The 12,840-nt window shown below is 39.2% G+C and overlaps 1 protein-coding gene across 2 annotated transcripts in view; it reads right to left on the bottom strand.

The window, feature by feature from the left end:
• The window catches only part of RASGEF1B (RasGEF domain family member 1B), a 562,649-nt gene that overhangs the window by 325,399 nt on the left and 224,410 nt on the right, over positions 1–12,840 (bottom strand). The window lies entirely within an intron of this gene.

The following is a 12,840-nucleotide window of genomic DNA, read 5'->3' as shown; positions in this document are numbered from 1 at the left end:
GCTTTATAGAACCATGGTTTATTTAGTCTGTTCCCTATTGATACACATTGGAGTTTCTTGTTTCTGGGGTTTTCTGCTATTGCAAATAATGCTGTAGCATGTATGTGAATGTATAGACATACGATAGATACACGCATTTGTATACACACATATGTATATATCGTAACACACACATGCGTGAGCACACACACACACACACACACACACATCACCGATATAACTTTCCAGGTAAAATCTTTTCCCCCTGTGGTAAAATCTACTCTGCAACTTAATTTATAGGGCAAAGTACAATTAACACAGTCACCATGGGCTAATGGTCTTTGGAATGAAGGCAGTCCATTCTGCAAATGCAGAGAATCTCCATTAATTCTCATCTTTAAGATTTGATGGTTTCTTTTTCTTTGAGAACTGTCACCAAGTCTTGTTTTAGGGAGATAAGTACAATGAGCATTTTCCCCCATGCCCTAACTTTTTCATGTTTTTGTCTATATTCTTAGACTTAATCATCAGTTTGTCAAGTTTTTCTATTTTGCAGGTGAAAATATTAACAGTAAAAATAGAAACAATACTCATCCTATTTCCATGTTGAAACAACACTTTGTGGTGTGCTTGTGTATTTAAGTGGGAAAAAAAAAACAGGTCTCTTAGAATTTTTCATCAGGGTGTCTAGTCCTTCCAAACAAGTAGCACTCTACTGATACCTAGGGGCATGGTTACCTATAAATCATATTTGTGCACACATTCTTATTTTAATCAATAAATACACAGCATACACAGTCTATTTTTTTCATGAGTCTGGCTCTTGACTCTTTCTTGAAACAAAAGTCACTTTGTAATCACCAAAATCGCACCTCTAGGTGTGAAAAAAAAACAACACGCTTTTCATAAGCCCTCGTTCGGCTTTTGCGAATACCCTTAGAAGCCCCCAGACTTTCTACGACAGTTATAGAGTTTTGAAAGTGAACTCCAGAAGTTGTTAACTAGGTTCCAACCACTAGTAACGTATCCCACAGCACCTTCATTAGGACATTCCACAGGGCACTATTTGCGAATTATGAAAATTGGGAAAAGAAAAGTTGCTTCCATGAGGTTTTCTTGCCAAAAAAGTATTAAGTACACTTCAAGTTAGTTTGCCCCTCTCACACGGCGTCTGGTTGCCATGAGTTACCACTTTCTCTGATGCATTCCTCACTGGAGGAAGAATGTAAGAAGGAACTATTACTACTACCAATGATAGAAGAATAATAAATGCAAATAGATTCCACTGTAAAGTCATTTTTAAACCACAGCTAGGACACTAAACTTGTATTTTATTTATTTTATTTATTTTACTTTTTTTCTTTTTGAGGGCAAAATTTTGCTATTGCAGCTTTAGTTGTTCTACAAGAGACAGGATTTTGTTTTTGTTTTTGTTTTCCTGAATCTTTACAAAAATGTATTTAGCCACTATAATTCTTTTCCACCAAGGAAAAGAAATTGTTGGTTGAACACAAAGACTCTTTTTTTTTAATCCCTCTTTTTGTGTCTTCCATCTTTCCCTCTCTACTTTTTTTAAAATTTTTATTTATTTTTGGGACAGAGAGAGACAGAGCATGAACAGGGGAAGGGTCAGTGAGAGAGGGAGACACAGAATCAGAAGCAGGCTCCAGGTTCTGAGCTGTCAGCACAGAGCCCGATGCGGGGCTTGAACTCACAGACCGTGAGATCACGACCTGAGCCGAAGTCGGACGCTTAACCGACTGAGCCACCCAGGCGCCCTGAACACAAAGACTTTCCACATGAAATTAATTGCTCTAGAAAAAGAGACGTTGAAATAACAATATTTTTGTTGTAATACTTAATTGTCCTTTTGGGTATGTGTGTTTGTGTGAATGTGCATGTGTATCAATTACAAGAGAAGCAGAAACATTGGATTAAAAAGTACTAGAGGGACTTGGAGCCCAGGATCTGTTCAACTTACAGGAAATCTAAAATGTTTCTAAACTTGCAAAATAAAATGCAAGATGCTTCTATACATATCAAAGGTCTTCACTCCATAGCTCCATAAGCAACAACCACTAAAATGACATTGAACCAGGGGCTTTTTTCCCCCACAACATCATGTACATTGGTATGTTTATATTTTTATTTGGTTCTTATGAAGATTCCCAAGTGACAGCAAGGAATTTTAATTTTTTTTTAACACTTATTCCTTTTTTGACAGACAGAACGAGTGGGAGAAGGACAGGGAGAGAGAGACACACAGAATCCAAAGCAGGCTACAGATTCTGAGATGATGGCACAGAGCCCCACGCGGGGCTTGAACTCACGAACCGTGAGATCATGACCTGAGCCAAAGTTAGCCACTCAACCCACTAAGGCACCCAGGTGCCCCAACAGCAGGGAATTTTAAAATCAGAAGAGCCTTTGTTCGCTTTTAAAATCATTTGAAGTACCATATCTCAACAGTAAGCACTGTTAATATTCATAGTATTTGTATTCAGTGACTAAAATTGGATGAGAATTTTTCAAACTCTTGATACGTATTGCCAAATCGCTCTTCCAAAAGGTTATCCCAATTTACTTTCTCACCACCAATGTACCATAATGTCCATTTTAATGAACCACTGGGGATATTAAAGGATATGTTCATACTACAATGTTAAAATTTCTTTTATTATGCCAAACCCTTTGATCTAATTCAGGTGTCACCAAATATGTTCTGTAAAGGGCCAGACAGTGAATATTGTAGCTTCTTGGGCTGCTCTAGTGCAAGAAACCAACTCTGCTGCTGCAGCATAGGAGCCATAGCCAATTTGTAAACAAATGGACAGACTGTGTTCCAATAAAACTTTATTTACAAAAACAGGCAGCTGGCCAGATTTCATCTGTGGGCCATAGTTTGCCAGCCTGTCTCAAAACTCTGCGTAGCCATTTTTAAAGCTAATCTTTTGGTAATTCTTAGAAGAAATACACAGAGAATTGTGTGATGTGCGTGTGCGTGTGTGTGTGTGTGTGTGTGTGTGTGTGTGTCTGTGTTCTTACTGTCATACCTACAAACAAGCTCATTAATCTAAAGAGAACAAGAAAATAAAAGGGCAACTTGAAATTGACAGTGTAGAAACTGACTTCCCAAAATCATATCCCATTGTCATCATCATCATCATCATCATCATCACCACCACCACCACCACAGCTAAAGCTCTTACAGCACTTTACAGCTTACAAAGCATCTCTTATTCAGGGGCACCTGAGTGGCTCAGTAGGTTAAGCATCTGACATTGGCTCAGGTCACGATCTCACGGTTTGTGAGTTCAAATCCCCACATCGGGCTCTGTGCTGACAGCTTGGAGCCTGGAGCCTGCTTCGGATTCTGTGTCTCCCTCTCTGTCTGCCCCTGTCCATTTGGGCTCTGTCTCTGTCTCTCTGTCTCTCTCTCTAAAATAAGTAAGCAAAAAAAATTTTTAAAAACCAAACAAAGCATTTCTTATTCATCATCTCATTTGATCTTCAAACACTACAGAGTAGCCCTGATTGTCCCAATTTTACAGTGGGGAAAGTGAGGCTCAATTCACTCGCTGTGAGACTCAAGGCCAGAGGCAGCTTTGTTACGTTGGCTGCTGTTTAAGTTGTACCAACCAGAAAGTCAGCACTGGAAATTCCTCTGACAGAGGTAATTCCTCTGCCAGCCAAGTGAAATTACATACATATCTTACCTCAGCTTTTCAGGTAACTTGTTTGTTTTCCTTTTAAGACCTGAAGATTTTGTCAGCAGGAACGGGTACTAATTAGTAAGATAAGAGATTGATCTTGTATTCTAGTCTGCTAATGTATGTTTCATGCCAGAATTGCCCCTGTGGCACTAAGCCAGAAAGCATGAAGCAACTATAAATATCTAGGCAAAAGACTGAAAAATAAATTCACAGGAAAGAAAATCTATAATTAGGGAAATTGTGAACTAAATTTGAAGATATATTCACAAACTCTGAGTTTATGCAGTAGTGGAGACAGTCTACTATTCAGATAACCCAAATAGCAAAAGAGAACTGCAATTTTTTTCCTTCAAAGAATAAAAGATACCAGCAAGGGTGCGAAAACACCCTTGAGATGGGTAATTTTGCCTTAACTAGAGAGTCGGTGTTATTCTGTGACCACAAAGAACATTCTGCTGACTTTGACAATTTTTCTCTTCTAATGCAAGTGTCTGGGTCCAATGCACAGTCCTTAGTTAGACACAAATCAGAGTTAGGAACAGCCCTTGTCCTCCAGGGCATGTTGTCTGAGACTAATCATCCCTCTGCACCTTCACTGGTAAAGGACTCTTCAGTTCACAGTAGTTAACAGCCAAGCTGGTCTATGGTCACATAATTCCCACTTATTCCCTGTTGTTCTCTGGCACTTGAGTCAGAGCCTCGAAAAATCCCTCACAAATTTTTCCTCTCACATTTTCCACTGTTTCTGAATTCAGCTTACTATACAGCAGCTACATGGGTATCCTGATGTCGTCTTTTTTGGAATGCACTCCACAAGGAGGTTGTATTTTAACCAGCCAGCTGTTCTGATGCCACATTTTCAGCTCTACTGCATGCAGATGGCTACGCTTTCAAAGTGCACACGCTTTACAGAAAGTTTGCTAAGACAGCACTGCATTTTGGAACAAGAGCAAGCTCAGACACAGCCGAGACCATTCACCAGAATGCAGTAGGGAGCTGCTAAGATTTTCCTTGGAAATGGCCTTGAAAATGTTCACAGAATCCTGCTGCATAAGCAGCTTGAGGTCCAGTGTTGAGCTAATCCACAAAATGGGAAGAACTGAATCAGAAGAAGAGCAAGTTGCAGGAAAGCTGGAAATCAATCTCTAAGTGGCAAAGCACCGGTGTCTGGAGTAATTTACAGTTCTGGCTCCTTCCATTAAGTTATGTAACCTCGGCAAGTGAGTTCGGCTCTCTAGGCTGCATCTTGTCCATTATAAATATGGGAAAGACAATGCATTCCATGATGTTTGTGTGAAGATGAAAGGAGAATGAGCTTTCTAAACTGGTAAGGTATTTTACAGCTATGGGTCTTGCCTTGCTAGGGATCACTGGAAATATCATAAGTTATTCTTGCACAGATTTGTCAACACCATTTAAGAGATACACTGAATATCAGCTAGCACTTCAATAGCAACAGCATGAATACCTGGCACATAGCCAGTTCACTTGCATGGAATGGTGGTGACTGAGGCAAGAAGCTATACATTGGTGGGGGGAGAGACTGTATCTGTGATCTCAGGGGTGTTGCAGTATACTCACAAAAGAGCTGAAATCTCAAGAGTTGATGAAAAATACTTAAAAGAACCTATCATCCTGCCCAAGTTTGTGTATTCTTCACATATAGTATTTGATTACCTCCAACTTATATTTACCTTGCTGGCCCTAAAAATAAATAAATAAATGACTGATTCTAAATGAAGAAAACTATGTATATGAAGAAAGAACCTGGAAGTATTCTTTTCTGGCCATTATCATATAAAAATATGTGATATACTTTTATTAGATTGAACCATAAAAATATGTGATACACGTTTATTAGATTGAACCATATACAATTACCTCTTTTAATAAGTCAGACACACTCCAATATTGGCAATTTCATAAGGTTCAATACAATAGATCAGAGATTGAACTCAATATGATGCAAACGACCCTGTCTTCCATGAGTTCACACTCTAATACTTGTTAAAATGTGTCCCACATAATGTACTTATTACAGCTTTTGTTCCAACTCATTAAGCGCTTGCTTAAATAAAGCACCTTTTAAATGATTAATAAACTTATACATTCAAGAGGGAGTGTTTTGAAGGAATTAATAGAGTCTGCACCATTTAAATAAATTCTTGGGGCACCTGCGTGGCTCAGTCGGTTAAGCATCCAACTTTGGCTCAGGTCATGATCTCACAGTCTGTGAGTTCGAGCCCCAAATCAGGCTCTGTGCTGACAGCTCAGAGCCTGGAGCCTGCTTTGGATTCTGTGTCTCCTCTCGCTCTGCCCCTCTCCTGCCACACTTTGTCTGTCTCTCTCTCTCTCAAAAATAAATAAACATTAAAAAAAATTTAAATAATTTCTTAAAGGGAGCTACTCTTAAAGGGAGATGCCCTTTTCTTTTTCATTTTATTTTTTTCTTTAAATAATGGAACTCAACCTCTGTATTCAATAGGAAGGGTATGTGCATGTATGCGTGCATGTGCACGCACATGCACACACTTGAGACAGACAGAGATTTATTTTAAAGATTTGGTACATACGATAATGGAGACTGACAAGTCCAAAATCTGCAGGTGCTACCTACAGGCTAGAGACCCGAGGAATAGCCACATTGCAGTTCAAGTCCAAAGGCCATTTGCTGTCAGAATTCCCTGTTGTTAGGGTCAGGTTAGTCTTTTTCTCTAGTCGGGCCTTGAAATGATTGGATCAGGCCCACCCACTTTGTGGAGGGCAATCTGCTTTACTCACAGTCCCCCAATTTAAATTAATCTCATCCAAAATCACCCTCACAGAGACATCCAGAACGTTTGACCATATATCTGGGCACCAGGGCCCAACCAAGTTGACACATAAAATTAACCATTATAACCTTGAAAGAATATCCTATGTACTACTACACTAAGTATAACTATAGACAAGAGGGGAAATAATATATTTCCTATTGATATTTGTTACAATAAAATTGTGGCTGCTTTCCTGAGTCCTTACTCACACCTTAGGAAGCAACCACAATCAGAGGCATTTCCCTTTGTGGTATAATTTCTGAGCGAGATTCCATTGCATCTCCCTAAAAGTATGATGTGACAGGTTTGTTTTTAAAATTCAAATTTAGCTTTAAGAATTTTAGGGACACCTTGGTGGCTCAGTCAGTTAAGCATCTGACTCTCGATCTCGCTTCAGGCCATGATCTCACGGTTCATGGGATTGCACCCCACATTGGGTTCTGCATTGATGGTGCAGAGCCTGCTTGGGATTCTCTCTCTCCCTCTGCCCTTCCTGTGCTCAAAAGAGAGACAGAGAGAGAGAAAGAGAGAGAGAGAGAGAGAGAGAGAAAGAAAAGGAAGGAAAGAGAAAGAAAGAAAGAAAGAAAGAAAGAAAGAAAGAAAGAAAGGAAGGAAGGAAGGGAGGAAGGGAGGAAGGCAGGGGTAATTTCTGGTACTTTTGAGATCATTTATTTTTATAAAACCAAGCTTCTGAAACTACTGATACACTGAGAAATTACATAGCCCCTTTCTGCCAAAAACAAATATTTTACTCTGTTGAAATATTTATTAAAGAAGGAGAAAATTATCCAGGGCTAGGAGATACTAAATTATTTTTAAACCTATTGATAGTCTTTCCTCACAAATCTCTAAATTCTTTCACTTAAATTTCATCTGCTTAACTGCTTTTTATAGGGTTCATTGAGAGATAGGTAATAACAGTAACTAGGAAAAACTCACTTTGAAGTTCACCACCATTCACCCAGGAGCCAACAGGTGCTTCAGAGGCTCTGGGGTACAGGTTCCAAGAGCAGCTGCAAAGCCCTCTAGGAATAGGGAATGGAGCAGTGATAAAGGCAAAATTAACCTAGCAATTTCCCACTTTGAGGACTTAAGTCAGCGTTTAATCTCATTGGGATGTGGTTTTTCCTGTTGGCTTTCTAAAATGAAGTTTGTCAAATACAATTCACCTAATCTTATATGTAGTATTCTTATTAGGGTATTAACCATGTAAAATATATTATCATTATAAAACTATTACTAGGACTAAATCTCAGAAAAATAGAGTAATTACCATCACTTATACATCTAGAGAGAGGCAGTATGGCATAATGGAGAGAGAAGTCTAATAAATTTGATTTCAAAAACCACTAGTCAAGTTCAGAAATATTTCAATATTCATATTCACCTTCTCCCCATCCAGGCATTTCTTGGGGCTTCTAACCCTAATCTCAGTAGCCTTTCTCTTCTCTCCCTGAGGAAGGAGACAGGGTCCAAGGGGCAGAGGATGCTTTTCCCCACTCTAAACCTAGAAGACTGGCCTGGCAGGTAACGTGAGTCACAGGGAAGACAGTGTCCCAAGTATTTTATTCCTCTAGTTCTTTGTGATATTATATATATCATAGTAATGTGTTCTATTGGAACACACTTATATAATGCAGCTTTATTCTCAATCTTCTCTTATATTGTTCCAATAGATAAGTCCTTTTTCTTCCTTCCTTCCTTCCTCTCTCTCTTTCTCTTTCTTTCTTTCTTTTTTTTTATTTTTTTTTTATTTCTTTTTTCAACGTTTATTTATTTTTGGGACAGAGAGAGACAGAGCATGAACGGGGGAGGGGCAGAGAGAGAGGGAGACACAGAATCGGAAACAGGCTCCAGGCTCTGAGCCATCAGCCCAGAGCCTGACGCGGGGCTCGAACTCCTGGACTGCGAGATTGTGACCTGGTTGAAGTCGGATGCTTAACCGACTGCGCCACCCAGGCGCCCCTCTTTCTTTCTTTCAAGATCCATGTCTTCTGCTCCCTCTGTATCTCTGATACTGATCTCCACAAAACTAAGCACATAAGAGGAGCTAGGTGAAAACAGAATGATCTACTGAATTTGTGTTTCTTAATTCCTGGCATAGGTAGATTGAAGTGAAGAAAAGGAAGGGTAGATGTTTAATTCACTGAGTTACTACAGTCTTACTAAAATGGAAACACAAATGAAGCACACTGGCTGTTGGTTTCCTCAAGATTTCACTATGGATCTTGGACATCATAATTTTCTAGGGCTATGAAAATAAGGCCCACCCATAGGTCAGGATGAAAAAGAATAAAGAGAGGAATCAAGTTCACAGGTGAGACTAAAGGTCCACAATGTCCTTCACTTTTCCTTTCTCTTTCCCTGTGGTTTCCTGGAGAGGTTTAACTAGTGCACGATCCATCCCTCCTACAACAGACCTCATGGCCTCTCTAGGCAAAGCCCTGGGCTATACCTGATTAAACAGGGCAGATACCTGATCCAAACTAAGCCAATCCAATTTGGAACTGGGAAAATCTCTATGTATGGTTGCATCTATAATTGTTAAGTCTGGAGCAAATATTCCACGATGTGGCAGATATTTCACCCCGTGGATGAGACCAAAGACCACTGCTCCCCAGAGAGAATGAAATTAATAAGGAGAAAAGAGAGGAGAGACAGGGTGAAGATCCCAGGCTCAGCCCCTTTCTGAAATCTGGCTACCTGCCCACCCCTTGGTTCTATGATCTATTCCTGCATTCTCACAAATAATCAATTTTTGTTCATCCTGTTTGAATTGATTTCTGTTACTTGCAACCAACAGTCCAAATTAATACAGGGGGGGTCTATTTTGCAAGGGCAGAAGGGAAAAGGAGGAAACATAAACTTGTGTCTTTTGGGATAGATATGTTCTCCTTAAAAATCATTTCTTTCCAGTGGAATCTTTTGAGCCAATGCAGACATCTGGCATTTCAGCTACCCATACACTCAACCATCACTCTTATCTTAAGGTTTCTTAAAGATGAAATTCCGTAACCCTGAGGTGAGAAAAAATTCTATACAGTGTGTTTTTTTCCCTCTAGTCTAGCAGATGCACAGCTGCCCTTTGAGATTGTGCTACTTTTCCACAGGCCATAAAAGGAGCTTCATTACTGCTGGTGGGATCACACATACTCTTTCGGGGTGCCACCCATCATGAATATGTAAGAGGAAAATTAGCATAAGAAGTGTTACCCTCCCATGCTTGTAACTTTTCTGTTCCCTTTATTTTATTCCCATTTTCTTTATTCATCCTCTCCTCATATATATCTAGACTTCTCACTGGTCTATCACCATTTTACACATTCAGTGCAAGTCCATTTTGATTTGTCTACTATCATCATTGCTCTGCCTTGCTGTAACCACCGCATATATACACTGCTATAATATTGTATTCTAAAACATACACCTTGAAAATGTCTTTCTACATATGTATCTCTCTCACCAGCCTGGGACATACTTACTGGAAGAAGCTGTGTCATATTGTTATAATCTCAGTATCTCTACATTAACTAGAAACAAATGTTTGATGAATGAGCATGTACATGGGTAGGTGAATGACGAAGTGAGTGAATTAATGACTTACACCATCCAGATTTCTCAATTCCACTCTTATATTTTAAATGCAATCTCCCTTTCTCTTATTGTCAGAATAAGTGACCAGGATATTCCCTGGCTGAGTTCCTATAATTTTATCCTTTTTCATTTAACACCCCATTCTTACCAAATTTTCTTAAGAAAATTTGATAGTTTGATAGTCTCCTGATGGGCCAAGTTGGCCAAGCTAAAATTCCAATCATTCAACCAAACACAAATCTAGCTATTACCATGGAGGTATTTTGTAGATGTGATTAAAATCCATAATCAGTTGACTTTAAAGAAGACCATCCTAGATAATCTGGGTGGACCTGAATCATTCAGAACTGCCTTAAGAGCAGGACTAAAGTCTTCTCAGAAGAAGAAAATCTACCCATGGACAGCAGCTTCAGCCCCTACCTGGGAGTTCTAGCTTTTCTTTCCTGAGAGCTTGCTCTAGGAATTTTGGACTTTCCTAGCTAGCCCCACAACCATATACCAATTTCTTGAAATACATCTCTTGATATAGGTCTTCTACTTGTTCTGCTTCTCTGGGTGAACCTTACTAATAGATTATCAACAGACTATGCACAAAGTCAGGTATTGGCTACCATTTTACCTAGTGCTTTCATTTTCTATCCTTTCTAATCAATGATTTTAGAAATGGTCACATATACTGGCCACATGGCCTAGGAATAATTTAAAGATCTTTCGACACATCTCATTAGCACTGTATATTTTTGCATAGTCTTAAAAATAATCATGGTATGTTGGAACAAACAAAATCTTATCACTAATTCAAATATAACATACCTTCTCTTCACCTTTTCCTTTGGAATTTTCTGTGATTTTCCTTCATGTTTTCCCCACCATATATGCTCTATTACAACACACTGGGATGTGCCCTTCGTGGACCTAGCTGACCACTGCAGGTAGTCCTACAGCTAAAATCTACTATAATATACTTTCAGAAATGGTGGTGGCCTCCAATTTCTAATATCTTTCTTAGCCTTTGACATTCTTTTCTTCCCTCCTTCATCCTATTTGCCAAAGATTTTCCTCCCATACAGTCTTCAAAAAGTTTTACGTAGCACAACAGCAAATCTGTGAGCCCTAGACGTTCACTCACACTCTTCAACACTTGACTGTGCTCTTCACTTCCTGAGCTACCATGTTTGCTGTTAAATGTTTTGTTTCTTCATTTTTGACACCTTAGCTCAGTTTGCACTTTTCCCATTTTTAATCACTTTTTGTGTCTATGAGAGAGCTCCACAATGAAACTTTCTAGCTTCACAGTTTTTCCTCAGTGTCACCTGACTTGTCCACTTTCATTTTATAAGCAAATTTCCTCTTCTCTTCATTGTTCTAATAGGAATTTGAATATCTTCAAATTGTTACCTGCTAACTCTCCCTAGCCTTTTGGGAAAAAAATAATTCAGTTATTATTGTGGCTACATTTTCAAAAGGTATTCACTTTACCTTTAACATCTATCGTTATTTGCTGCAGCATATTACTAGTATTGATTGCATTAATCAGCTTCCCCATTTTATGTCCAAATTATAAACTCCATTGGAATGTTGTGCTTCAATCCCATATTCTGGCCAATTTATAAGTAGTCAGCTTCATATATCAGACATTGGTTGCTTTGAGCCCCACCATTTTTTCTCAAGATATAGCTTAAATTCTTCCGCCAAATTATTGTTACAATGCAGAAAGATGTAGGCCCTTAAATAATTTTTCTATTTTATATATATTTTAAGAAACATATACATGAAGATGGCTGTCTATGAACCAGGAAGCAGCCTCCACCAGATACCAATCTGCCAGTGCCTCGATTTTGAATTTTCCAGCCTCCAGAACTGTGAGAAACAAATATTTGTTTTTGAAGCCACCTAGTCTATGATATTTTCATTATACCAGCCTGGATGGACTAAGACAAGTGGGGTGGGGATAAGCTGACCAAGAAGACTTAGAGGCGAGTAGAAGTCCAAAATACTGGTGGGAGAGGTAGAAAGCATGACCAATATGGAAAGAGGTGCAGGTGGTTGTTGAAATCTGAATTTTTAGAAAAAGAGTGAGCGTAAGCAGTCAGAATCAAAGGGGAGACTGCCAGTAGTAATGAACACTACCAGCTAGTCTTTGCAGCTTTTGTTCATAGCTGACTCCATTTTTAAAGGCTAGGTGAAAGGTACATGCCATTCTCCCCTGGCCTGTCCCTAGGCAGTAGGTCTTCAGGCCATCCTGGATTTGCCACATTGCACACACTGGTATGACTGAGAAATTGCTGAGATGAATGGTGGGCTGAGGCCCATACCCATATACCCATATACCCTGGAATCGGGTATTATAAGGCATTCTTGCTCTCTGTCGTAGAAAGTCCACACCCATATATTCTGCTTCCCTACCTTAGTCTCTAGGAGCTACACTAAGAAGAGGGGTCCGGGAGGAAGCAGTTTCTGAGGGGCAAATGTGACAGGAAACACTGAAAGCCAGGCTAGGTCCACAGGCACAGGATAGTGAAATTCCATTATTTCTGTTGACTTTAAATAATTCCAGAAAGTAGTCCTCCATATTTTGTCTGGGACAGGCTCTGTATTTGTACTGGGAATGTAAGGTTTCTTTCATCCAGATTGTTTTTCTGATTCCCAGAGCCTACAAGAATTAGCAATTAATTACTTCTTGACATAGAAAATGATGTCTTACAGATCTCAAATAACTGGTAACTTTTCTAGGTAAC

This window comes from Prionailurus bengalensis, chromosome B1, assembly GCF_016509475.1.
Source record: "Prionailurus bengalensis isolate Pbe53 chromosome B1, Fcat_Pben_1.1_paternal_pri, whole genome shotgun sequence".
Classification (NCBI taxonomy): Eukaryota; Metazoa; Chordata; class Mammalia; order Carnivora; family Felidae; genus Prionailurus; species Prionailurus bengalensis.
Note: the sequence above shows the minus strand (reverse complement) of the source record. Positions and strands in the feature narration are given on the sequence as shown.